This window comes from Athalia rosae, chromosome 8, assembly GCF_917208135.1.
Source record: "Athalia rosae chromosome 8, iyAthRosa1.1, whole genome shotgun sequence".
NCBI lineage: Eukaryota > Metazoa > Arthropoda > Insecta > Hymenoptera > Athaliidae > Athalia > Athalia rosae.
Window position 1 is genome coordinate 4,083,592 of NC_064033.1, and position 25,409 is coordinate 4,109,000.

Genomic DNA, 25,409 nt, shown 5'->3' on the forward strand with positions numbered 1-25,409 from the left:
ATCTACTATAAACTACACTCGGTATAATGTATATAGGTACCATCAATGGGCACTGACAACGACAGCGATAACGATAAGGATTATGTATATAGAAGATACGAGAATAGGTATACATAGAGGTACACACGTGCGCTTATTATACACCGCGTACATGGGAGGTGTAACGATGTACATATTTATATATATATATATAAGTACATACGTGATCGCATTGTGCGTTCCATGTATCCACCTACTTTGTATAATTATTGAGTTGAATCTAATTATATGTGCGAAGGGATTTAAATCGACTATTATAATTACATATATATATATATATATATATATATAAATATATGTACGCGTTATCTATGGCTAGTATACGCGAAACGTATGTACAACTCACTACGATACATATGTACATCGCGTATGTACTACAATTCACACACATATTATACCACGTACCTATATATATGCGCGACTATATTATAACATGGCGATGGAGAAAATTGGGCGTGGCTCCCGTCGAAAAGTTATATATATATATATTAGTTACATACGGACGAATACATATTTACACAAATGCACATACAAAGCTCGGTGAAAACTATTTATTTATCGACCCGAATAAAAATCGTTGTTATTCGTGTGCGATCGCAACGCTCGTCTTCAAATTTTAGCTGTACCTAAAAATTAATCGTTGCCAAACATTATAGGTACCTCGCCGTACGTAGGTGTGTATCGAAACGTACATACGTAGGCATCGAATACAAATGAATGAAGGGAAGGAAGAAAATTATAGTCAGGTGCAAACCCGCGTGCCGCGCTATTGCAATCGTCGTGCGATAAGCTAGCTGGTTTTATTCGAAGAATTTAATTTTTCCTTTTCTCCTCGTTCTTCGATCATTTTTTATCCTTTCTTCTTCTACTTATTTTTTTTTTTGTTTTTTTTACTTCTTCCCTTCCGTCTACTTCTCTCATGTATATCCACGCGTATATCTTTTCCGAGTACAAAGCGCCTTAGCTGAGATTCAAGAAAGTTATTGGTGAAAAATACAGTTATTATACGGTGGCCCGAAGACGTCTTATTTTATCTATATATATATATACACCAAACGCTGTATGTATATAAGCGTATCTATTTACCTGTGTGTGTGTGTGTGTGTGTGTATATATTACCTACACCTACCCGCGTACACGCGTACATACCTTCTCACTTACCTGCCACCGTGAAGCGGCAGCAGCTGCGGAGCTTAATAAACTTCTGAGACGCGCGCGGCAACAAGTTAACCCTTTCATTAAAATTCCATTACATATATATATATATATATATATATATATATATATATATATATATATATGCGTATGTACGTATACGTATGTATCCACACATTCGTACGTACGTGTAATATGTACACCGCGAGATCAGCTGGTGCAGGAAGTCGTCGTCCCGCCGCCTCGTTTCCAGTGCATCGCGACGGTGTACATAAAGTTTGTTTCTCCTTCTTTGTATTCTTTACCTTTTTATCTTACCCTCCCCCCCGCCCCCTCCCTCCCTCCCTTCGATTTTCATCAATATTTACTCACCCAATTTTCTCGTCAAACTTTTTCCCTCCCATATTTTCACGTACACGCGGTTATATTGGCCGTAAACAAAAAAATACATATATATATATAGGGCAGAAATTATCTTGCTGTCATTTTTACACAGCACGCAGTATATATATATATATATATTAATATATAATGGGGATATACCTATATCGGAAAAAATGAGGGAAAAAAAAAGGTGTACACGTCGTGCGAAGAGTCGACGAAAATAATAGCTGTAGGGGGTGGGGCGAGAAATTTTTTTTTTTTTTTTTTCTTAACAGCTGGCCAAGTGTTGCATTTCTCGTCGTGTATGGAACGATGCAGCTCGTTCACCGATGTCCTCGTTCAGCACCGCGTCAGGGTGGCCAACGTGGATACGCGACGGTTATGTTTTCGATATGTTATATACCGTGTGTATATGTACTGTTACGTACAGGTGTATATACACGTTATACTTATATACCTTATAGGTATCGCGTTTGCGCCGAAAAATTTAGGTTCCGGCGTGAAATTTCGGCGCTTGCCACATGTCGAGAGACCAGGAGTCTCGCTTGTATCGATGTTTCTTGTACATAAATGTTTTTTTTTATACCTATGATACATGTGCAGTACACACCTGTATATATTATATATATATATTTATATACATAGGTATGTACGCGTGTAACTATTTGACGCAGAATTTAGTGAAGATATGTAGGTAAATGTGCGTGGGGTAGGTTACATTATACACGCGTCTCTCTCTCAAATTTTGTACGTATATAATATGTGAACTTAATTATTTACCGCCTATATGAATTTACTGCACTCGTGTAACGGGTACAGGTAACTAGCTGTACGTATATAACGCGACTCTGTTTATTAGGTCGTAACCCTTTAACGCCATAAATATGACCTTATTATATGTACCCGCGGAGTAGGTACGTGTAAAAACGTCGTGGAATTATACATTTGCCGATACATGCGATTCGCGTAGGTACTTGCCTGGAATGAAAATTTTTCCATGCTTTTATTTTTTTTTTCTTAGTCTCAATTTCTCGACAGTTCCGAGCTTCGAACACGTACACGTCAATGTATCTGTAACGTGTGTATATATATACATAACGCAGTACATATGACATCGCGTTATACAGAGTAGGGATCGGCGCCGTATCAATGGCGGATCGCGCATTTCGTGGTGTGTTGGCTATCTGGTGTATATGTATACACACACACACACCACACGTTACACGCACCCACGGATACACCTTGAACGAGCCAACGACACGTCGCGGGGTTCGCTACCCTTGAGAAAAATTTCCAAAAGATTTACGAGAGAAATGAACGAAAAAAATTGTTGTAAAATTTTTTTTTTTTTTTTTTTGCTTTTTCTTTTTTACTTCCTTTTTTCTATCCGTCCACCGAGAACATTCGCGCGTCGTATTATATGATATTGTCGGTGGTCGGTTGCGATTCCTTTCGTCGATATATTTTATTTCTGTCTTTTGGAACTCGGTGGGTACAACAGGAAATGGTCGATAATTTTTTTTTTTTTTTTTCTTCTTAAATGATATACACATTTAATTTTTGTTGGCGAAAAATTCGGAAGAATTTTGGAATTTTCTTTCTTTATCGGGGTCGAAAATCGAGGTATCTCATCGATTTACATAGAACTTCGCGGGGTGTTCTTGTGTAAATCATGTAGGTACATTGAGATTTTTGAGCCCGCGAATCGGAATCCGTTTGTCCAATTGATTCGTTTGTCGAAACGATCGCCGGATTTTATCGGGCGAACCGTGAGCGAAAAAATGTTGACATTTCCGTAGGTCTCATTCGTGGATATGCATACTATACATAGTATATAGTATATCTGTGTACATCGTATAGTATATAAGTTTATGTATATATATATGTATACGTATAAGTTGGGGGAGATGATTCCGACGTGAAATTGCTCGACAAAATGAAATTTCAGTTCGCCGGAGGCGTGTCTGGACAATCGAGCAACCAAGTGGCCAAAACCAATCTGACTAGCTCGTCAACCAATTTAAAACGATTGATTACTTTACTTGCGGCAAATTAAACGCGCTAATTTCAAACTTTACCGATATACACTACCGATACACGTGTGCGTGTATAACCGTGTATAATATACACGGTATCTATTATTTACCCCGCACCGGATCGTCCTATCGAATTTCGACGGTCGAACGCGGATCGAAGAATTCCTCTCTGCAGTTTTTTTGATTTTTTCAAATTCCGAAAATTCAAAAGTTTCGTTTCGATTGCGAGGATGTAGCTGCGTATTGTATACGTGTACAGAGTACGACTCGTTATTCCAGCGATTTGATCCGGCGCTCTGGAGATGAATAGAAGAAAAAAAAAAAAAAAAAAAAAAAAAAAATTGAAATAAAATAAAATAAAATATCTCTGGGTTTTTTTTCTTTCGCGTGTTACGAGATCAAACGAATAAGAATATTATATGTCCACGCGCGGATCGCCGCTCGTGTTATATTTGTGATAATAAAAAAATATTTCTCATTTTTCTCGTTTCAGGTAAGTGCAGCAGTAGTTCCCGTACCCGCACACACAAATACGTATAATTGCGGTCAATTATATTTTTACCCATAATTGGATAAATCTGTTGTCCGCGCGCATTATATATCCTCCATCGGTGAGTAGACTACAATATGTATATCAAAGTGATGTGTGTATACGTAACGTATTACACGTATAGCCGCGTATGCGTTTTGAAATGATTACATGTATATTTCGATCGAGATATTTGTCCGATTACACGTCACGTTTACGTACATGTATTACTCACGTACTCCATATACAAACCTGCACTCGTGAAAAATGTCGCGTACTTATATGCGTCGAACGCATTTATATATACGTAGTATATATAGGTAGGGAATAGATTATAGGAGGACGCTCGCGTATTCGTGCAAAGGACGCGGGTATATATTCCGAACGTTGACCGTCGTGGGAGCGTGGAATGGTACATAGAGATTTTTATATACTTATATATATTTATATATATATATATATCCGTACACACAAGCGCATACCGATATACATACACGTTCACGTAACGTATGTACGTAGATATGTAGGTACCGAGTGGCGGCGAACTATTTTCTGTCTTTTTTTTTTTTTTTCATTTATTTATTTATTTAATTTATTTAGTTTTCTTCTCTCATTTTCATTTTTCTCTCCCGCGAGTACCTGTGCGCACACGGAGGTATGTAGGTACCTATTGCGTATAGGTGTGTATAGGTCGGTTATATATATATATATATATGTATATATAAGCGGCTAACTAGGCGGCGTGACGCTCGGGACACAATCCTTGCAACGACGCGACGTCGACGCCGAGTAAAAAGAGGAGTAGGAGTAGGAGGAGGAGGAGGAGGTGGAGAAGAAGTAGAAGGAGAGTCGGAAGAGAGGCGCGCGAGAGGGGGGCGGAGGAGGGGGGGAGGCGGAGGTCGTGTACGAGATGAAAAGGGAGTAGCGGCGAAGGGGGGTGGGATTGGTGTGCGGCGTTTCGGTGGTGGGGATGATACTGAGGTATGCGGGAAACGCTTTCCCTGGTTCCCACGCCGCGGTATCCCCCACCCCCGCGTTACGTTCGCCTCCTCCGGATCGTATCTTGGGTGGTTGTGCGGTGTCGGGGGGTGGGGGCCGGGGGAGGAGGGAGGAGGGAAGGAGGGCGACGGTAAAGATGCCTGACGCTGCTGCTGCTGCTGCCGCTGCCGCCGCTGCTGCTGTTCCCCGATGCTTCTGCCGCCGCGGCGCTGGACCGCCCGAGAGATGCTGCCGCGCGAGAAAAAGAAATATACGAAAATACACGAGGGAAGGGAGAAAACAAGCAGAGGGAGAGAGAAAGCGCGACGCAGGGGTCGGATGGGGAAGGGGGGAGCAGGAGGGGAGGCGCAAACGAGAATAAGGACGACGGATTACGGAGACCTTCGGGACCACCCTTGAACTTGGTCTGCGGAACCTTTTTTTTTTTTTTTTTTTTTTTTTTCCTCTTTTTTTCTCTCCTCTTTTTTTCTTCATGGCGATTATTATTATTTTGTTACTTGTTCGGTCGTTCGTTTAGTTGTTATAAGTAGTCGAATTCTATTTTTTTTTTTTTTTTGTTTTTTGTTTTTGGTTTTCTTTTAATTACATTTGAAACAGATCGATAGACGCGTTTCTTCTACACTTCCCTTTTTCAGCCCCTTTTCCATCGATCGTTAGATACGTTTTTTTTTTCTCTCATGCGATCTCGCGTAGTGTACAGTGATTTTTATATGAGTATTAATTTTACCGTCATCTTCATCTCGACGATTGGAATCGATGATTAGTTTGTTTTTTTTGTTTTTTTTGCCTCCAACTTGGGTTTTGGTTTTTTTCTTTATCACATGTATAACATGTACATATGTAGAATTTGGCACGTATACACGATTTGATTACATATAAGTAAATTTGTACAAATTGCATCATCGCAGTTACAATATACTACCTGGAACGATAATCAATCGTAATGAAATTTTATTCACATTACATACTGCATATATGAAGTAGATCGATGACACACACGGTAGCTTTTGACATTCCGTACATATATGTATATCAGTACAGGTATACATACATTCACCTCATTTATCATACACCTATTTTATGGAACGAAGTTGCATTTCGATTGAGTTGTAATATCTATGATTTGTTCTGTTTTTTTTTTTCACACACCGCACCCATCGACACGGACAGATATTACAAATACGGTTGCGGTCCAGACGGGGCTCGTCGATGGTCCCTCCTCTCATCCCGCTCCTCCTTTTTCCTCCCATTTTCGATTTTCTTCCAGTTTTTGGCATTCGCGTTTTCGGCGCGTACCTATGCGGATTACCCGACGCGCTCAATCTCCTCGCCCCCCGTTCCTATTATACGTTATTCGAACGTGCCGCAGCGGCTACGCGAGGACGAGGAACGCTCAACGGATGGATATATATATATATATAGGTGTACACGTATACGCGGGACACACCTAAGTCGGTTTTGTGCTCCCTAGCCGTTGGCCTGGTCATTGGCTCTCGACGACTTCGGTGTGTTCCACATAAATACCGCGGCTATATAACGCGGGAATACACGAACTCTAAGCGACGTCGTCGTCCTCCTCCTCCTCCTCCTCCTCCTCCTGCGTCGTCGCGGGGTTAACCCCCGCGTATATCGCGCGGTGAGAAAGACGTAGAAAACTTCAGGGAGAGAGAGAGAGAGAAATGGAGAGAGAAATGAAGAGAGAGAGAGAGAGAGAGAGAGAGAGAGAGAGAGAGAGAGAGAGAGAGAGAGAGAGAGAGACGGATGTGAGAGAAATAAAATTGGGTGGAAAGAGGAGAGAGGAGGAGAGAGATGGGAATATATACATAGCGGCGTGCACAGTGGGGCCGCGGCCGCATTCCACGCTTCTCCTCTCCCCCTCTCACCTCCCCTCTTTTTCTTCCCTCGGCCTCCTCCCCCCCTCCCCCCCCCCCTCGCTTCCGCGCGGCTATATAAGCGCGGTCCCATCTTCGGGGGCCCCCTTTTACCTTTGAAGATCTTATACCTCTCCGAAGAGGAGAGATCACCTCCTGCATATGTATTCCTTTGCATACATATATCCACGCGTGCATGTGTATCGTAACTCGCGAAACTTATATAGGTATATGTACATGCGTATACCGAGGTATGTACATACGTGTATCGCGATAGATAAATAATGTGAGAAGAAAGAGCGGGATTATCGGACGTTTGGATGAAAATTCCAGAACCGTAATTTGTTCAAATTCAAATTCAAAAAAAAAAAAAAAAAAAAAAAAAAAAAGGAAGTGTAATCGTTTTGAAAGATTTAAAATTTCCGCGATTTTTTCGTCTATCTTTCTTGAATTATTTTTTTTTTTGGTTTCTCTTTTTGCAACGTGAGGAATAAAAAAAAAAATGGAAGCAAGTCGATCGGTTGATTACAGTCGATTGTTACGTCCTCTTTTTCGTTTTTTTTTTTTTTTTTTTCTTTTGAAATCGACTCTTGTCTTTTTTTTTTTTGGGCGAATCCGCAGAAAACTTTGCACCTTTGCGTCGCTATAATATGATTGAGTTCAGGTATGCGACAGGGGGGTTGTATATGTGGGTGCAGTGGGATCGTCGTGTATACCCACCTACCTACCTACCTGTATAAGGTGAGCACGCGCGCCGCACATACACGTATACGTAAAAGCGCCCTTACAACACAGGCAAACATTTTGTTTACTTCGCCGCGCTTCGGCGGTGCGGTGCCGCTGCAATATGTGCTGCAGAGGAGGAGGAGAGAGAGAGAGAGAGAGAGAGAGAGAGAGTTCTTTGAAACGAGCGGCACTACACACAGCCTCCCAAAGATCTTTGAGTCGTCGTTTTTTTTTTTTTTTGTTTTGTTTTTTTTCTCTTTTTTTTTGCCCGTTGTTTCCTTTTTCGTTCTTCTTTTTTACCTCCCTTCCTCTCTCCGTACTCCCCGCTCCTCCCTCCTTTTTTTCTTTTCTTTTTTTTTTCTCCTCTTTTTCTCTCCCCTCAAACGTCGGACTCAAAGCTTCTTCACGCTGCTGCACCGTCTCTCCGCCGTATATCTATATACGTAACTATACGTATGCAACGAGGTATGTGTACATACCTGACTCTTAGTTCGACTGTAACACCCGATACACCGTCTATGTACGTAATGTGTACAAACATTGTTTACGACACGTATACACACGTTGTACATAATTTCTCATTGATTTCGAGAAATATAGTTTTCCTCAAAATTCTATAATATGGTACCTTACTCTCGAACAGGGAGATAGCTTTTCATCGAAAAAAAACTAAGCGGAAAAAAAAAACTCGAAATCCTAGGGAGATAAATCCCGCTGCAGGTTCTGAGAAACTATAATCCTTGTCCGCGGGGGGGGGGGGGGGATATCGAGGATTGCGGACGAAACGTCGTTGTTTTCTTCGCTGCGCGATCGGTATGGTCCTCGGAGCGTTCGCGTGCGACGTACACGAGACTCGCGTAAAAAGGACGACGGGGGTGATCCTCGCGCATCCCGCTACGGCGAGACAATAACCGCAGGGCAGCATCCGTAAGGACCGGTGGAGATCGTACGGGGGCGACGCGATTTCGTACTATATTCGCGAAGAATTTAGCGGTCCACAATCGGGCAACGAAAGAAACGACGAACCGCCGCTTGCCAAGGAGCGAAGGGATCGAAGGACCCCAAATAGGACTCGGATTCTCTCGCCGTTATATACATTTTCTCCGTTGCGGGTGCGTCGCGCGGAGAGCGAGAGCGATAGAAAAAGGAGGAGGCGCGAGGGGGTCGGAGGAGAGGGAAAGATATATAGCGGGAGGGAACAAATGAGGTCCTTCCGAGAAACGGGCCACCGACTCTCGCCGCTTGTACTCTTTTCTATAAGCGAGCGCGGCCCTAGCTAACTCACAGGGCCGGCCCCCCTCTCTCTCTACGCGGACATCAGTTTCGTCGTCTCTCCTTCGGAGACCCGGACCGTTTTTCTCCCGTGAAACTTACGCGCGTTGCCGCGGGACTCTGTCCCTCTCTCTCCCTCTCTCTTCCTCTCTCTCTCTCTCTCTCTCTCTCTCTCTCCACGGGGACCGTGAGAGGGTGAGAATCCTGCGCCCCGGAGGCAACGCCTTCCGAACGCCTTTAATACCGTATAAATTATATTCAGCGACTGACGCGAGACGGAGCGCGATCGAACAAGGAAACGCGCGAAACGAAGGCTCGCGGTGGCCAACGGTCGGGAATTGTTTGTTCTCGTTGCGCGTTCCTACCCCTCGCCAGACACTACGGAGCGTACGCCGGTTTCTCGGATCTCGGCATCGCCTCGCATCCCTTTGGCAAGGGCGCGCTGGACCCGCTGGCGCCAACGAAGACACCCCTCCCCTCCTCTCCCTCTTTCTTCTTTCCTCCTCCCTCCTCCCTCTTCCCTCTTTCCTCCTCTCGCTCATTTCTAGTGCGTATATTCCGATACGCGGCGTTGCTTCGTTTGTTCGTGAGTTGTTGTTCGGGTCCTTTGGGGCTCCTCTTCTTCTCCGGTCCCCTCGGCCTCCGCCGTCCCGATCGTCTCACGTGACCGTCTGCATTCTGAAATTTCTGTGAATGACTATACGCTCCGCGTGTTTCTCGGACCAATCAGATCCGGCGCGATGATAAAATTAGAGAGGTATATACGTACGGTCGGTTATAGGCTAGATCGCCCTTTTCCCTCCCCCCCCCCCCCCACCCCTACAGCGTTTCACGCACTTATTCTTTTTATTAACTTTACCTACATTTTTCACATTCTACGCACGGTTGAGTACAGGTGTACACAGGGGAGAAAGAATAATCAATCTCCGAGGAAAGAATGATTAATAAATTGATCGTTGGCCAGGTTTGGTATACTGTACACTGTACCCGCACACGTGCAATTAGGTATATATACACGTACCTACACTCGAAAGTGTCCTACCGGATCGTCGTATTAATTATTTCACTTGTGTTTTTTTACGTTTTTTTCATACACATAACGCGGTATCTCGTATACTCGTGTGTATATAATATACATTTATATATATATATATGTGTACATGCGCGTCTGATATACATACGTGTGTGCGTGCGTGTGTAACGCGGTGAATTTTTTTAGTGTCGCCGCTGCTGCTGCCGTCCCACCGCCGCCGCCGTCGTTACTCTTTATACTGCAGCAGCGCTTGACGTTTTATATATTATACGCTGCAAGCTCGCGGTATATAAATAAACGTTGATAAGGGAATTGTAACGAGTTTATATGTACGATAAGGCGCGAAGCAGAACCACCTAAGTAATATTACATACGCGTCGGGTGTGTGTATAGAAATATGTACGTACATAGTAGTAGTAGCTGCTATGAGCTCTTGAAAAACGTCGCGCGTCATATACATATGTATACGTACGATCGCCGTGTGTATATATATGTATGTATCCCACTTGTACGCATACACATCGTATACCTGTATCACGTGAGCGCCCTTTAATCGTATAATTATTTTTTTTTTTTGTTTTTCAATCGATTCGTTCGCTTAATTATTTTTACATTTTTTTTTTTTTTCCTCTCCCCCCCCCCGTGCAGTTTTTGCAAATATCGGACGACACGATCAACGATCGCTGTATATATATATATATATACTTATTCGAGAAATGTAACAACGTACCCTGCAGGCTATCGTATACCTACCCCTTCGTTATGTGCGGTACACATACACGTCTATGTACGTGACGTTAGGTCGCATACCTATTCGAAAATTAGATGAACGAACCCTCGACGTTGAGTAGGGCGATACATGTACGCGGGGATGCGTCTGACGCGTCACTGCTCGTCTACTTCGATGTGAATAAAATCGAAAAAATTGCATGAAAAATATCGAATCGCGGTATCGGGGTGAAACCGCCGCGGTTTTCGCCTTTGGTCTTCGGTTGGAAAAAAAAAAAAAAAAAAAAGGACGCGCCGCACGTCTCCGGGATCTTCGAGGATCGCGCAGGAGCACATTCGGTATACCAGAGAATGGGAGAGAGAACGAGGGATGAAGGGAGGGGGAGGAGGTCCTCGGAGCGTAGGATATTATTCGGTTCGTATATTTTTCGGTGTGCGCCGGGGTCTCCGGAGAATTGGTCTAGCGATAAATAATCTTCACATATTTTGGGATCGGGCGTCGAGCCGGGGCGTCTCGGACCTTCCCAGAAACAGGGGGAGGGGGTGGGGGGGGGGGGGCTATACACACCCCGAGAGCCCGAAACCAGCCACATTATACACATCGCCCCGATGCATCAACAGCGGCAGCGGCTACACGAGACCGCCGAGAGCTGCAACGATTTCTTTTTTTCTTTTTTTTTCTTCTACCTTCTTTTCTCTCCTTGTTGTTTTTTTTTTTTTTTTTGGCTTTTTTGGCTTTTTTTGCTTTTTTTTTTTTTTTTTTCTTCCACCACTAAATTTCTGGGTGGCGCTTAGCGTGTGAACGGAAAAATGAAGTGAAAACAAAAATTTTTTTTTTCTCTCTTCGAACGAAAATTATTATATTCTCGAAAAGCGGACGAAAAGAGAAAACGAGGGGAAAAACCCCGGAAAGAAGAAGAGAAAAAGTTGACGAAAAAATCGAAAAATTATGTGTACATACGGTGGTATGAAAAAAACCTATATTATCGCATTTTTTTTTTAGGGGGAGGAGGGGGGGGGGAGGGCAGAAGGGGTGTCAAATATTTTCGCCATCGATAAAAATGTGAGTGTAGAGGAGAGAAAGTAAAAGTGATGGGAAAAAATTGTAGAAAAAAAATTCTCGGAACATCCCTACGGGTACAACACAGAGGAGTTTTGGGATGAGGGATCCGAATCGGGACGATTAACCGTATACGTACGTATACCTATGCCGAGGCTGCACAGAACTCGACCGGCTATACAAGGGGGTCCTGGAGTGTCGGGGTATTTCCTGGAAGAAAAAGGGAAAAGGGGAAGAAAAAAAAGCGAAAAAAAAAAGGAACGAACGAACGAAAGAAAGACAAGAAAAGAAAAGCCGGCAAGGGCTGCATCACCGAGAGCAGAGGAGAGGAGAGGAGAGGAGATCTTGGGAGCCGAGAGCCGACCAGGAAGGGAAAAAAGGAGGGGGGGGGGGAAAGAGAAAGAAAAAAAAAAAAAAAATGAAAGAAAATAACGCGCATCCTGGGAAAAATGAGAGTTGCAGGTTCCCGTTTCTTTCTCACTGGCCAGCTCGTCTCTCTGTGCGTGACGTGCGCGTATATATATAGTTATAATATGTGCGTAATATTGTAACGCGTGCGTGCATCTCTCTCTCTCTCTCTCTCTCTATACGTCACACGTATCATCATGTATATATGTAGAAGCTACGATGATTATACCTACGGCGCGGAATGTCGCGATTGCACAAGACCGCGCGTCGACGCGCACATTACACACGTTTATATTATATACACCCGGTCGCCTTCTGTATGGAAGAATGCGAACGACCCACATGTCGCGGATCTGGGTCAAAACCGGTCACAAATACGCGGGGCGTGCAACACGCCCCGCGTAGGTACACCGCGCGAAACCGCCGTCACTGTTACTTTTTTTTGGTTTTTTCCAATATTTCACCTCGATTCGTCATTAACGCAGCTGTATTATCATAGGTACGTACGTACTCGCACCTGTACCTCCCGCAGGCCGAACGTCGCATCCGCGTCGTAAATTAAATCGCCGATACCCCGTAGAGTTTATTGTCTCGCGCGGTACCGTTGCGCACAGGTACCCCCCGTACCTACTCGCGCACCCGGTACGAAAACCTGTACTTTCGATCGGACGGTAGGTAGATAACCTTCGCCCACACCGATTCGAACCGCGGGTGACAATTTTTTCCGACTCCGCGCTTTTTTCCCCCGATTCTCCTTTTTTTTTCTTTTTTTTTTTGTTTTTCTTTTTTTTTCACAATTCTTCGGTTTCCTCTCGTTCCTCCCGCTCGTCTTCCTCTTCGCGGTCCATCGGCGGCACCTGCGCCACGGCTTCTCTCGCGCGCCCGTCGAAACGTTTTTTTTTCTCCTCTCCTTGTTCTTTCCCATCTTTTCTTTTTTTTTTTATTCCCCCTCCCCCCCTCCCTAATTACGATCCAGAAAAATTTCGCCACTGTACCGGATGTGAAAGAAACCCGCAAAAATCGAAAACGGATAAGCCGAATATGAGAATAGAGAATTTATGAGAAGAAAAACTCTGGGAAAGAATCCCAAAAGAAAAAAATAAAATAAAATAAAGAATTCTCGCGTTACTCCGACTCCGTGCAGGATCAGAGGTGTATACCCTATACCTATAATCTCTAAACGCCCAAAGTCGGGAATGTGCGTACGTACATATATTTATTCCTCCCCGGTCGTTCTCCCGATCCTCTTCCTCTTTCCATCTCTCTCTACATTTTCGTCTTTCTCCGGTTTCATTCGTTTTATTATCACGAGAAATCACGCTCCGCGTAACTATACAGCGCGTACACCTACCTACCTACCTACCTACCTACCTACCTGTACCGGAACGCGCGTGTGGGGCACAGGTGCCCCATTGATAGGGCCGTCCCTGACTGCGAAGCGGACATTCCAACGGCGGGCCCCGGTGCTGCAGGTAGCATTGAAGGAATGCAGATGGGATGAATGAGGTAGACCGCGTATACCACCGCGCGTATATTACCCGTCTTCGACGCGGACCGTACTCTCCTCCTCCTCCTCCTTCTCATCCCCTTCCTTCTCCTCCTCCTCATCCTCCTCTGTGCGTCGAGACGCCCGAAACGGAAAAAATAGAAGAGGAAAACAGATTACAAAGAGATGGAGAATAAACGACGAGAAAAAAAAAAAAAAAATAGATGGAGATGGAGACGAGAAGCGTTTATTCCCGCCCTATGCGGTACCTACGCTCATTTTCGATGGCTATTTTTCACCCCCGTTATCGATACGAACGCGAGGAAAACGAACGCGAGGACAAAAGAGACGGAAGAAAGAGAGTTGTATTTTCTTTTCTTTCAGTAAAATGGGAAAGATGAATTCGACCGCAGTTCACGCGCGCGCGATTCGTAGGAATTTTCTTTTCTCTCTCTCTCTCTCTCTCTCTCTCTGTTTGTTTGATTGTTTTTTTTTTTTTACATCTATAAGAGAGATATTGGAAATATTTCATACGGGTGAATGAGAGGAAGAGGGAGGGGAGAGAAAAAAGTGAGGCGAAATAGTGAAGAAGAAGAAGAAGCGGTCACGGGTCCTCGGTATCGGCGAGATGCGCATTCCACGTGTTACATACCACGATAATTAACGTCTAGCTCTCCTCTTCACGTTCCTCTCTCTCTCTCTCTCTCTCTCTCTCTCTCTCTCTCTCTCTCTCTCTGTACAGCTCTCTTTAAATTTTCATCGCTATATTTTCTTCTCTAGTTTTCTATATTTTATTCACTTTTTTCTTATATTTTCTAGCTCACCGCGTTTCTCTATACTTTCTCATAAATTCTCTACCGCACTACAATCACCACGTCTCCGTATATTTTACTTCCGCGTTCGTCGCGTCGCCATAGGTAGGTTAGGTATATAGGTGCAGGTATTGTCCGATCGAAAATAACCTTCGCGGAACGATTTTTTTTTTTCTTTCTTTCTTTCTTTCTTTTTTCATTTTTCTTTTTTCTTGACGCCATTTTCATTCATTCGCCCCCCCCCCCCCCCCCCATTCTACTTCTCACGTTTTATTCGTCTCCTTTTTTACCTCGCTTCCTCTCTGTGCTCCTCGTACAGGTTAGGTACATGTAGGTACAGGTAGACAGGGTACCCCCACATCGGTCGAATACCTCAGGATTGAGATCCCCGACGAACGTTCAACGCCCGACTCGTGTGTAGGTATATACCGTACGGTAAACGCGTATACCTATATCACGTATCTCGCCGTATACCGTATACGCGCGTACGAATCGAACCTAATTGTTTTATGCGGAAAATTCTTTTCGATCACCGTTAGACGCGGGTGTACGTATACCTACGCGTCCAGCTTGTGTTTTGTATAGACGGAAAATTTTTTTTCATCATTCTTTTTCGCTTCCTTTTTTGCTACATTTTTCGACACAGCGACGATCGGAGGCGGCTATACAAACGCTGCTTTTTTCGCTCTCTCTCTCTCTCTCTCTCTTTTTTTGATTTCAATTTTCGTTTTTTTTTTTTTTTTCCAATTTTTATACACGTCTAACGAAAATTTTCTGTACGCGTATCTCCATTCATAATAACGTCATATCGAGTGTGTGTGTGTGTGTGTGTGTATCGTACATAGGCACGTAGGTCGTACGTACGTACATGCTCTGCAGGTATATATGCACATTTATGTACACACATGCTTGTACATGTACGTTACAATCTCTGATTATATATATTTTTTTTTCTTCTTCTTCTTCGTTTTTCCACCCTTATCGGTGAGGAAAGGAAGTGTTTGTTTACAAAACGATTCAATGTATACATGTATCTACAGACGTATACATCTCCCTTTTTTTTTTCGTTTTTTTTGTTTTTTTTACCATCACAAACCTATATTCCATTTTCAAATTTCCTTTTCCCCAAATCGTCGAAATACAGTCGTCGTCAGACGAGTACATCGTATCTGCGCGATTGTCGTCGTCGTCGTCGCAGTCGCGGTCGTGAATAAAAAGGAAGAGGAATAAGATCGACTGGAGAGAGAGAGAGAGAGACAGAGAGAGCCAAAAAAAAAAAAATGAAAAATTTAAACGACGTACACGGCGATAGGCAGTTGGGGGACGTCGAGCGTGTGTGTGTTATGCAAGCGCGTGTGAAGAGATTAAAGTCCGGAATGAGATGGAATGCACGCGGCTCGGGAGATGAACTCGTCGTATATGATCGGGTACAGTCGGTAGTAATCGTTGTGTCGTCAGAGGCACGAGGAGGGCACGCACGCATTGAGGGATATATATATACGTGAACTGCAAAGAATCTCATTCATAGACTGGCTGCGGCGGAACATCCGATGCGTTGCCTCGCTCGGTTGGCTGGAAGGTGGTGGTAGCAGCAGCAGCAGTAGTAGTAGTAGTAGTAGTAATAGTAGTAGTAGGTAGTAGTAGGTAGGTAGAGAGGCATGTACGACGTGTCCTCCTCCCTCCCTCCCTCCCTCTCTCTCTCTCCCTCTATCTCTCTGCGACGATGTGTGCGGGATGATGCGGTGAGCGGTGGAGTTAGAATGAGATTCAGACCTCGGAGACTCGGGACTCGGACCGTGTACACAGAGGAGGGGGGAGGGAGGGAGGGAGGAAGGAAAAGAGAAAAAAAAAAAGATGGAGGAGGAGGAGGGAAAGAAAGAATTAGAAAAGGAAGAACCTGGTGGATTTCACAGATAAAATGCTCTCTAATTCTAACATACCAGCTCATTTCTACTTTCGTTATATTATTGTATATATAGCGTATACATACCTATCTATAACGTCACGATATATATCATGTATTATGTAATGAATATTATAGAGTATATATATATATTGTATGTGATACGCGTGTGTGCGTGTATATATATATATATATATATCTGATGGTCACACTGCAGGTCCTCTGCAGGAACAACGGAAATAATCGCCGTGCGACCGACGTCTCTTCCGGTTTTATTTATACATACGAATGTATATATTACTTATGTATCGTATGTATGCGCGTATATATATCGCGTGAGAATTGTGGCTAATTGTCCCGTTCTTCTTGCCTTTACGATCGTATAATATTTGATAATTATACGCATAATGGGGCCATTCCGCGTCGAATTTAACGAGACACTTTTTGAAAAATAGGTTTTTTTCAACCGATTGAACCTGAGGGTGTTTCAGAGGCCACGTTCAGGGCATTCGTTGACGTCGAAAGTCTGGATTTCTAGGAGCTGAGATTTATATATGTGGTGAAAAGTGCGGCGAACTTCAACGTTTACCGCTATTTTTAATTAACGATACCTGCCCTGGCGCAGGTGCAGGTATAAATCCAATCGTGATATCCAGATTTCGGAGCGATAACTTGGCGATAACTCGATCGATTTTATATATAGATCAATTTGGGGTTCAGATTCGTGTTGCTGAGGTAAAAACACGTTGAATAAGCGTCACACGATCCATTTTACCCCATGTGACACTTGGATTTCTTTCGGTTTTGGAAACTACGACGAAGAATTTCCTTTTCACTGGATTCTGATGTATTTTGATCTAAGGAATCCGAATCTGAAAGAAAAATTGACCTATCTCTAAAATTGACCGAGTTATCGCCAATTTTCAGCTTTTTGGGGTCAAAAATAAAAAATTCATTTTTTAGTCTATTTTAATGCGGTTTGAGCTCAGGAATCCGAATCTGGAAGAAAAATTAATCTATCTATGAAATTCATCGAGTTATCGCCATTTTTTGGCATAAATTTGAGGATATCTCGAAGGGAAAAAATCGTAGCTCAATTTGGACAACGGATTCGTGTTCCTGAGGTCAAAATACATAAGAAAAGTGCCATACGATCAATTTTTGAAAATAAAAATTTTTGGCCAAAATTTGAGATTTTTCCAAGGGGTACCCCTTACGATTTTTTCAAATTTTGACCAAAAATTTTTATTTTCAAAAACTGATCGTATGGCTTTTTTCTTGTGTATTTTGATCCCAGGAACACGAATCCGTTGTCAAAATTGAGCTAAAAAATTTTCCCTTCGAGATATCCTCAAATTTATGCTAAAAAATGCCTAAAAATGGCGATAGCTCGATCAATTTCACAGATAGATCAATTTTTCTTCCGGATTCGGATTCCTGAGCTCAAATTACATTAATAGAGACTAAAAAATCAATTTTTTATTTTTGACCCCAAAAAGCTGAAAATTGGCGATAACTCGATCAATTTTATAGATAGGTCAATTTTTCTTTCAGATTCGGATTTTTGGGATCAAATTACATAAGAAAAGTGTAATTCAATCAATTTTAAAGAATAAAAATTTGTGCCCAAAATTTGAAAAACTTCCAAGGGGTATCCCTTTGGATTTCTTTGATTTTTGGGCCAAAAATGAAAATCGTACGACGCTTTTCTAATGTATTCTGACCTCAGGAACACGGATCCGTCGATCAAATTAGGCTACAAATTTTTCACATCGAGATATCTTCGTTTTTTTACTCTTCGAATCGAAAAATTGGCGATTATTCGATCTCTCAAGTCAGAAATTTTCCACGTATAGCTTCTTCAATAATCTCGAAAAATTTTGACGTGCGAAAAGCCCCTGCTTATAAAATGCTAGCGAATTAGATGCAAGAAGAAAAAATACAATATGTGCAAGTACGCGTATGGAGAGAAGAGAAAGAAGAATGAAAAGGGGTTAAAAAAGAGAAATGCAAAAGAAAAACTGAAATTATATACTTATACGAAGAATGGAAAGAGTGAGCGAGAGACGGCGATGCATAGAAAGAAAGAGAGAGAGAGAGAGAGAGAGAGAAAGAGAGGTAATTACAGGTATGATGGATGATGGGCGCGGCCCGAGGGCGCCGGTTCGTTTCAAAAATTCAGACATCGACGACTTATAGTTTGTCTGAAACGCATTTTTACACACACACATACGCGCGTACACCTCCGCACATCTATACGCATCGGAATCGCTGTACACTTTATCTAAAATAACCGAAGGTGCAATTACAATTTTCACACGATTTAAAAAAGATAGAAAAAGGAGTGAAAAAAAAAAATAGAAATCCCACCCTCAGATACACCTTCGTTACCCGTTACATGTTCGCACATCGTCGTCGCGTGTGTGAAATCTATTCGACGAGAGAAAAAAAACAAAACCTTCACTTTTCCGTCCATATCTAATTTTTCCCTTTTTTTTTTATTTTATTTTATTTTTTTTTCTCGTTCATCGTTACTCTCCGCGGCAGCGACGAGTCGCACAGCATCGACGAGATCTCTAGCGCGTCGAGTCCAAAGCCCCCGCGTACCTTTTCTCACATGAGTATGTAGTGTACGATACGCATTTTCATCCATATCCACGGGGGGTGGGGGTGCGTTCGTCGCGTGGTCGGTTTTGCGCCACGCGGGCATATATCGCTCGCGCGCGCGCGCTCGCCCGCTAAAGTCAGCAGCGTGTCGCGCCAAAGGTGCACGCACCGAGTTATTCGTTTCGCTTGTGCGCGAGTGTCGCGTGCATCTCCCCCCCCCCCCCCCGTATATATATATATACTGCACACGTGTACACCTGTGCGCACGACGCGTGTACACGTACAACTTAACGTGTACGAAGTTTCGAGCTATTGTACGCGCGGGGTGCACCGCGACGACGACGACGACGGTGTTCGAGGTGCGGAATAATCGCGCGAGCGGCAGAAGCTGCGGGCAGCGCATCGTCGTTCGGAGCAAAATAGTAGAAGCAGAAGTAGAAGTAGAAGTAGAAGTAGCAGAAACAGTCGGCAATACGTATACGTATACGTACTGTACTGTACAACGTATATAACCAAGGCCAGTGGTCCCTCTCTCGGGGGGCACTGGCCACGCTGGATATCCGACGTGTGTTTCTCTCCTCCGGCTCCTCCGTATTCCCCCGTAGCCGTACACACCTATACACACCTTTGCGAGAGGTGCATTCCATAAGCGGGGTGGCGAGGGAGGGGGAGGGGGAGGAGAGGGGGGGGGGGTGAAAAGGGCTGCGGGGGATGAGGCGGAGCGGGCGAAAGGGGGGGGGGGGCCAGGCGGCAGAGAATTCCTCCCGAAATTCCTTCACGCACCGAACCAACCTGCGTTCTCTCCCTACCACCCCCCCCCCCCCCCCGATCCCCGCCCCTCGTACCCCTTTACATGCACGCGTGCATCTCTCTCTCTCTCATTTTCTCCCTTTTATGTATTCTCTTACGTGTATATATGTATATATATATATACCTACCTTTTCTCTTTACAGGTACGCGTATTATGTGTACATACACCGTATTTTCGTTCGTTCTCTCGCGTTCTCCTTATTTTGCTTCGTCTTCTCCTCCTTTTTCTTTTTATTTCTTTCTCTCTCTTTCTTTCTTTATCTTTCTCCGTCTCTCTTACGTGATCTTTCGGACAATTCTTAGTTGTTTTTTTTTTTCTCTCTCTCCCAAATGTCCTTTTTTTTTTTTTTTTTTATTTTCGTCTCTTTTTCTTTTAAAACTGTATGCGGAGAAGGATTTAGTATCTGAAATTCCTGGCCCTTAGCGAAGTCTTTCTTCTTCTTTTTTTCAATACTCATCTCCTTTTCGACTCTCTTCTTCTCTCTTCTTCCTCTTGGAATTAACAAGATGCTCGGAATGCTCTCCCCCCCCCCCCCCCCCCACACCCCGTTACCGCCGTCATCCACCCCGTATTTGTACATACCTGACATGTTTGACCTCACCGTGTCTCTCTTTTTCACATACAACTTACGTTGCACGTATACAGGTATACATACGTATATATAGGTACGTTTGTGTTTATGCGTAAATATCTATGATATTCATAGATATTTTTCTAATTGCATGTAATGCAGTTTTTTTTTTTTTTTAACGTTACAGGTAAAATTTTGTTTTATACGCACGTGGAAGATATATAGGTATACCTACGCGATGAGTTTTCAGCGGTGCAGGTGTACATCCGAAACTTGGAATCTAAAATTTGACAATATATATATATATATACATCTCGCTCTATATACTTAATCCGAATGTCGCGCGCCTATTTATTCGTTGGCGCATAGTATACACACGCATACACGTACGCGCGGTGGAAATGATTGGCCTCGGGTGGGGGATGGGGTGGGCGAAGGGGAGAGGGGAAGGGATGGGGGGGAGGGGGAGGGGGAGGGGGAGGGGCGCCGGGAGGATCGCGGGCGTCGAGAGAGCCGAAAAAGGGGGCTGGCGGGCGATCGCTGGGGGGTTGGAAATATGGAGAGAACGTCGCGGGAACTCGGATTCTCCCGGTGGAGGGTGGAAATGGGGGAGGGGGGAGGGGGGAGGGAGGAAACGAGGAGGGGAGGAGGAAGGGAGACTCCGCGGCTACGAGGTGGTGATACGTTCGCATCGCTTCGAACGCCCGGTATTACAATATACGTATACCCAATTATCATATCGCGGTTGGTTTCTGTTGGCTCGTATAATATTCACCGTCTTTGTTGCACCCGCGTTAGATACCTACCGACCACCCGCCGCATATATACGGTAGGTATGTATAATAATCCCCGTGCCGCATCCTAAACGGGCGGCGCCTCAAAAGATCGACCGAACGAACGAACGAACGAACGACTCTCGCGCGCGCTGCCCCGCTCTCTTCCATCTCGCCCTCCCCGTTTCGCCCTTCTTCAAATTCTTCGAAATAAATTACGTTTCGAAGCGGGGCGAGGTTAACGAGGGCGTAGGTAAAGGGTAGGGGGTTGATTTTTTTGGGGAGAAAATTATTGAAGGAATTTTTGAGAAAACTGTCTACATATATGTATATATACGAGAGATATAACGGGAAGATAGGTATACCCAAAAAAAAGAGCTGCGCTTCGTTTGTTATACTTTGAACGAAATATTTTTTATCGAAAAAATAATTTGGAAAGAATTTTTCTAACCGCGTTTTGCAGTTTTATACACGGACACATTGTATACGTATACGTATACGGGGGACAGGGTGTTTAGCTACGTGCGTATGCGCAACGTGTGTATTCAATAGTTACACCTGAGGTCAGGTGGGCACGCGATCCATCAGGATTGATTGATTGCTTTTCCGCCTCTTCTTCGCGGCTAAACTTTTCCGCAGCTATGTATTGTACCTACATAGGATTCGGTCGTACACGTTGTATATCGCATAAGTGAAATACACACGGATATGTATATATATATATAGTGGGATACGAAGTTTTTTTTTTTATATCCGAAGTTTTTTTCGATCTCTCGTTTTCTTCCGATTCGGAATCTGCGAGAAAAAAAAAACAACATAACAGAGAAAAAAAATCAAAAAATGCGCAAAAAAAAAAAAAAAACGTTCAAACAAAGAACCAAATTCATTCGTAAAAATTCACAATTCGCGAGACTCGACGTAACGGATATCGTGCGCGCAAAAATTGGAGAGCCGCCTCATATTTTCCGAAAAGTTTTCTTTCGGTTTCTCTTTTTCTCTTTTTTTTTTTTGAGAACGACGTCTCTACGCAGGGCGTTCGTCGTCGGTGTGATGGAAGCGATGGTGGTGGTGGTGATGGTGGTGGTGGTGGTATATACAGCAGCGTAGTAGCCGTATACCTAAGCGCGTACGTACATACGTGTGTACAGGGGATCGTGTGAGAGACCGCGGCGAAAGAGGCGACGGAGAAACGAATAGAAGAGAAGCCCACACAAGCCACGCCGGATACTCCCCGCTTCCGGTCGCACACGTACACCTCTGTAAGCTCGTCGTTTCCACGCATGTACGCCGCCGCCGTGACATTTTTAAATCGGTGTGTCGGTCTTCGTCGTCGTCGTCGTCGTCGTCGTCGTCGTCGTCGTCGATGAAAACGACGTGACGTCACATCGACGACGGTAAACCCAATCCTCTCTCTCTCTCTCTTTCTCTCTCTCTTTCTCTCTCCTTCCCTCGCCTTTTTCTCTCCCTCATTTTCCACACCAACGTACCGCACGGACTGTCGTCGTCTACGTATACCTACTCCGTGTACACGCGAGGACGCGCGAAGCCGAGTCATTCACTCGCGCTGCGCCCATTCGTTCGTTCTCTAGCCGGGCACCCGTCGTCGCCGTTTCTCTTTACCACGCGAGATCTACGCTACGCCGCTACACGTACATCGTGTACCTATTTACGTACAAACGCATACGCGCACACGCGTAATACACGTGCAAACAGAGGTGTATAATTCAATTGGGAATTTTTCATTTTTCTTCTTTCTTCTCTTTTCTTCTCTTTTCGTGATTTTTTTGTCGCTTCTTTCTCACCGTTATCGACGTGTATCACGTGTACTTATTTTTCTTATTTCATATATATATATATATATATATGTACATGGATGTGTATGTATACATATTTACTCCTCTATCGGCCGTTTGATCTCGAGTCGCGTGCAGGTACTCGATGAAAAAAGAATTGAAAAATTGAAAAATTGAAAAATCCATTGATTCCCAACACATCGTACCTACGCCCCCCCACCGAACACGGTGTCGTGTACATCCACACAATTATTTCAAGCGAATCGCCACCGATCAATCGATCGAATGACCGATTAATCAATTAGGTAATTACGTCTTATATTTTTTTTTTTATTTTTTTTTTCTCCGCTCTCATACTTTCACGCTGGGATGACGCGATATTATCGATTGTTGTCAACGAAACGACGAACGCGCACCGTTCGCACCTGCGTTAAATAAATTCAGTATGTGTATGAATGAGAAATTTGTCTAAAAGAAAGAATGAAAGGAAAAAAAAAAAAATTTGGTACACGGAAAACGTATATTCGTATATACATATATATATATACGTGTGCGCGCATCTCCGTTCGACTCTGCACCCTGCGTGAAAAGTCGGTGGGGTCGTGTATTCGTCCCTGAAACCTCCCGGTGCGGCATCCGCTGGAATGCACGCGCGAGCAAGGAGGTCTCCTCTCTCGGGTGTGCGAGCTGCACTCTATAGTAGCGCCGTACACGAGTACGTACGTTACGCATACCTGTCTGCGCTTGTACGTAGTGTACGGTATACATGTGTGTGTACATACCGAGATGCTCTCTCTCTCTCTCTCCCTCTCTCCTTCTCTCCGTAATGTGTAACGATGTGTGCGCGTCGGTATCCGACGTAAAAGTCGAGAAAACACAAGGAGACGTAGAAGAAGAAGAAGAAGAAGAAGAAGAAGAACCGTTAATGAAACTTGCAGTTCTCGGAGTGATATTATCCCTGGGATAATAATTCATCGTGATCGTAGTCTTCTCCTATATGATGCGCGGATAAACGAATTTTGGCACATATTACAGGTACATATGTACCACACGTCTCGTGTGTACACTTTGTAGATATAGCGGTGCAGGATGCGCTTTGACGATTTTTTTTAATTGGATCATCGGACGGAGGGAATTCGTTCGGATCAAACGAACGTCCGAGATCTATGTCTTTCCGGTTAATTTTGTAACGCCTCCTTTTTTTTTGGCTTTTCTTTACCCGTTGTTGTTTTTTTTTCTCCACGTTTTTTTTTTTTTTTTTTTTTGCACACCTATCCCCCACACGATGCGACGATGCGAAAACCGAAGAAAAAAATAAAAAAAAAAGGAAAATTTCATCGAAAAATCTTGAACGTTGACAAAAATATCGCGATTTCGCTCGTCTCATCGAGATTACCCGGTACATTGTGTTTTCGAACGCATATTTGTTACATATCGTTACAAACACATGGAGAGAGGGAGAGAGGGAAAGAAAGAGAGAGAGAGATGGTAAATGAACGTTGTTAGCAAAACGTTGGGATGAGCGCGGGATTAGTAGGTAGGGGATGGGAGGGGGGAGGGGGAAGGAGGAGAAAAAAAAAAGGATCAAAACGAAGGAAGAGGAGCAAAAAAAAAAAGAAATAAAAAAAACACCAAAAATGAAAAGAGAAAAACGAGAGGGGTGGTGATCTTTTACTCTTCGTCCTGACGGTTGCGTGTCCGGCGTGTTCGGCTAGCCGATGGAGGCAGGTCTGCCGTTGGCGGCGGCTGGTTCTGAGAAATAACGGGTCTGTTTTATCCCCTTCCAAGTTTTCTTCTTCTCCTTCTTCTTCTTCTTCTTCTTCTTCCACTTCTTCTTCTTCTTCTGTATGCGCACACGTCTGCTGCCTACGGTGGTGCTTACTTCTTCGTCGGTCGTTTCGTCGGTTCGCTAGCTGTGTGTGAGCCACTATTTTCCCTCCTCTTTCTTTTTGTTCGTATTTTTTTTTTTTTTTTTTTATCAATTCTCATTTCGCTCAGTTCCCTTCTCCCGGTTTTCCAGAATCTGGTGTAACGCGTTTCTCGTTCTTCTTTTTCTTCATTTTCTCAATTTTCTTCTTTTTTTTTCGCTCAAAGCGAAGCGATATCTCCCATTTCCTCAAGTTACCACTCTACTCTATACTTCGCTTGCTCACTTACTACTCACTTACTTACGTATATACACATATTATACCTCGGTAAGTAAGCGAATTTGGAGTCGCTGAACCGACCGACCGACCGACCGACCGACTGTGCGCGAGTCCTAAATGCGAAAGAATGCGAAATAAGGAGAGAGAGAGAAAAAAAAAAAGAAAGAAAAGAAAAAAAAGAAAAAAAAAAACCAGGACAAAAATTACGTGCACACTTTGAAACGCGTGTGAAAAAAAGCGTGTGTAACGAACGGTAGCTTAGTAA

The 25,409-nt window shown here is 43.7% G+C and overlaps 1 protein-coding gene across 6 annotated transcripts in view; it reads left to right on the forward strand.

Annotated features, from left to right (window-relative positions):
- LOC105684986 (serine/threonine-protein phosphatase 4 regulatory subunit 1-like) overlaps window positions 1-25,409 on the forward strand; it is a 97,627-nt gene that overhangs the window by 43,802 nt on the left and 28,416 nt on the right. The gene's annotated exons all lie outside the window — the stretch shown is intronic.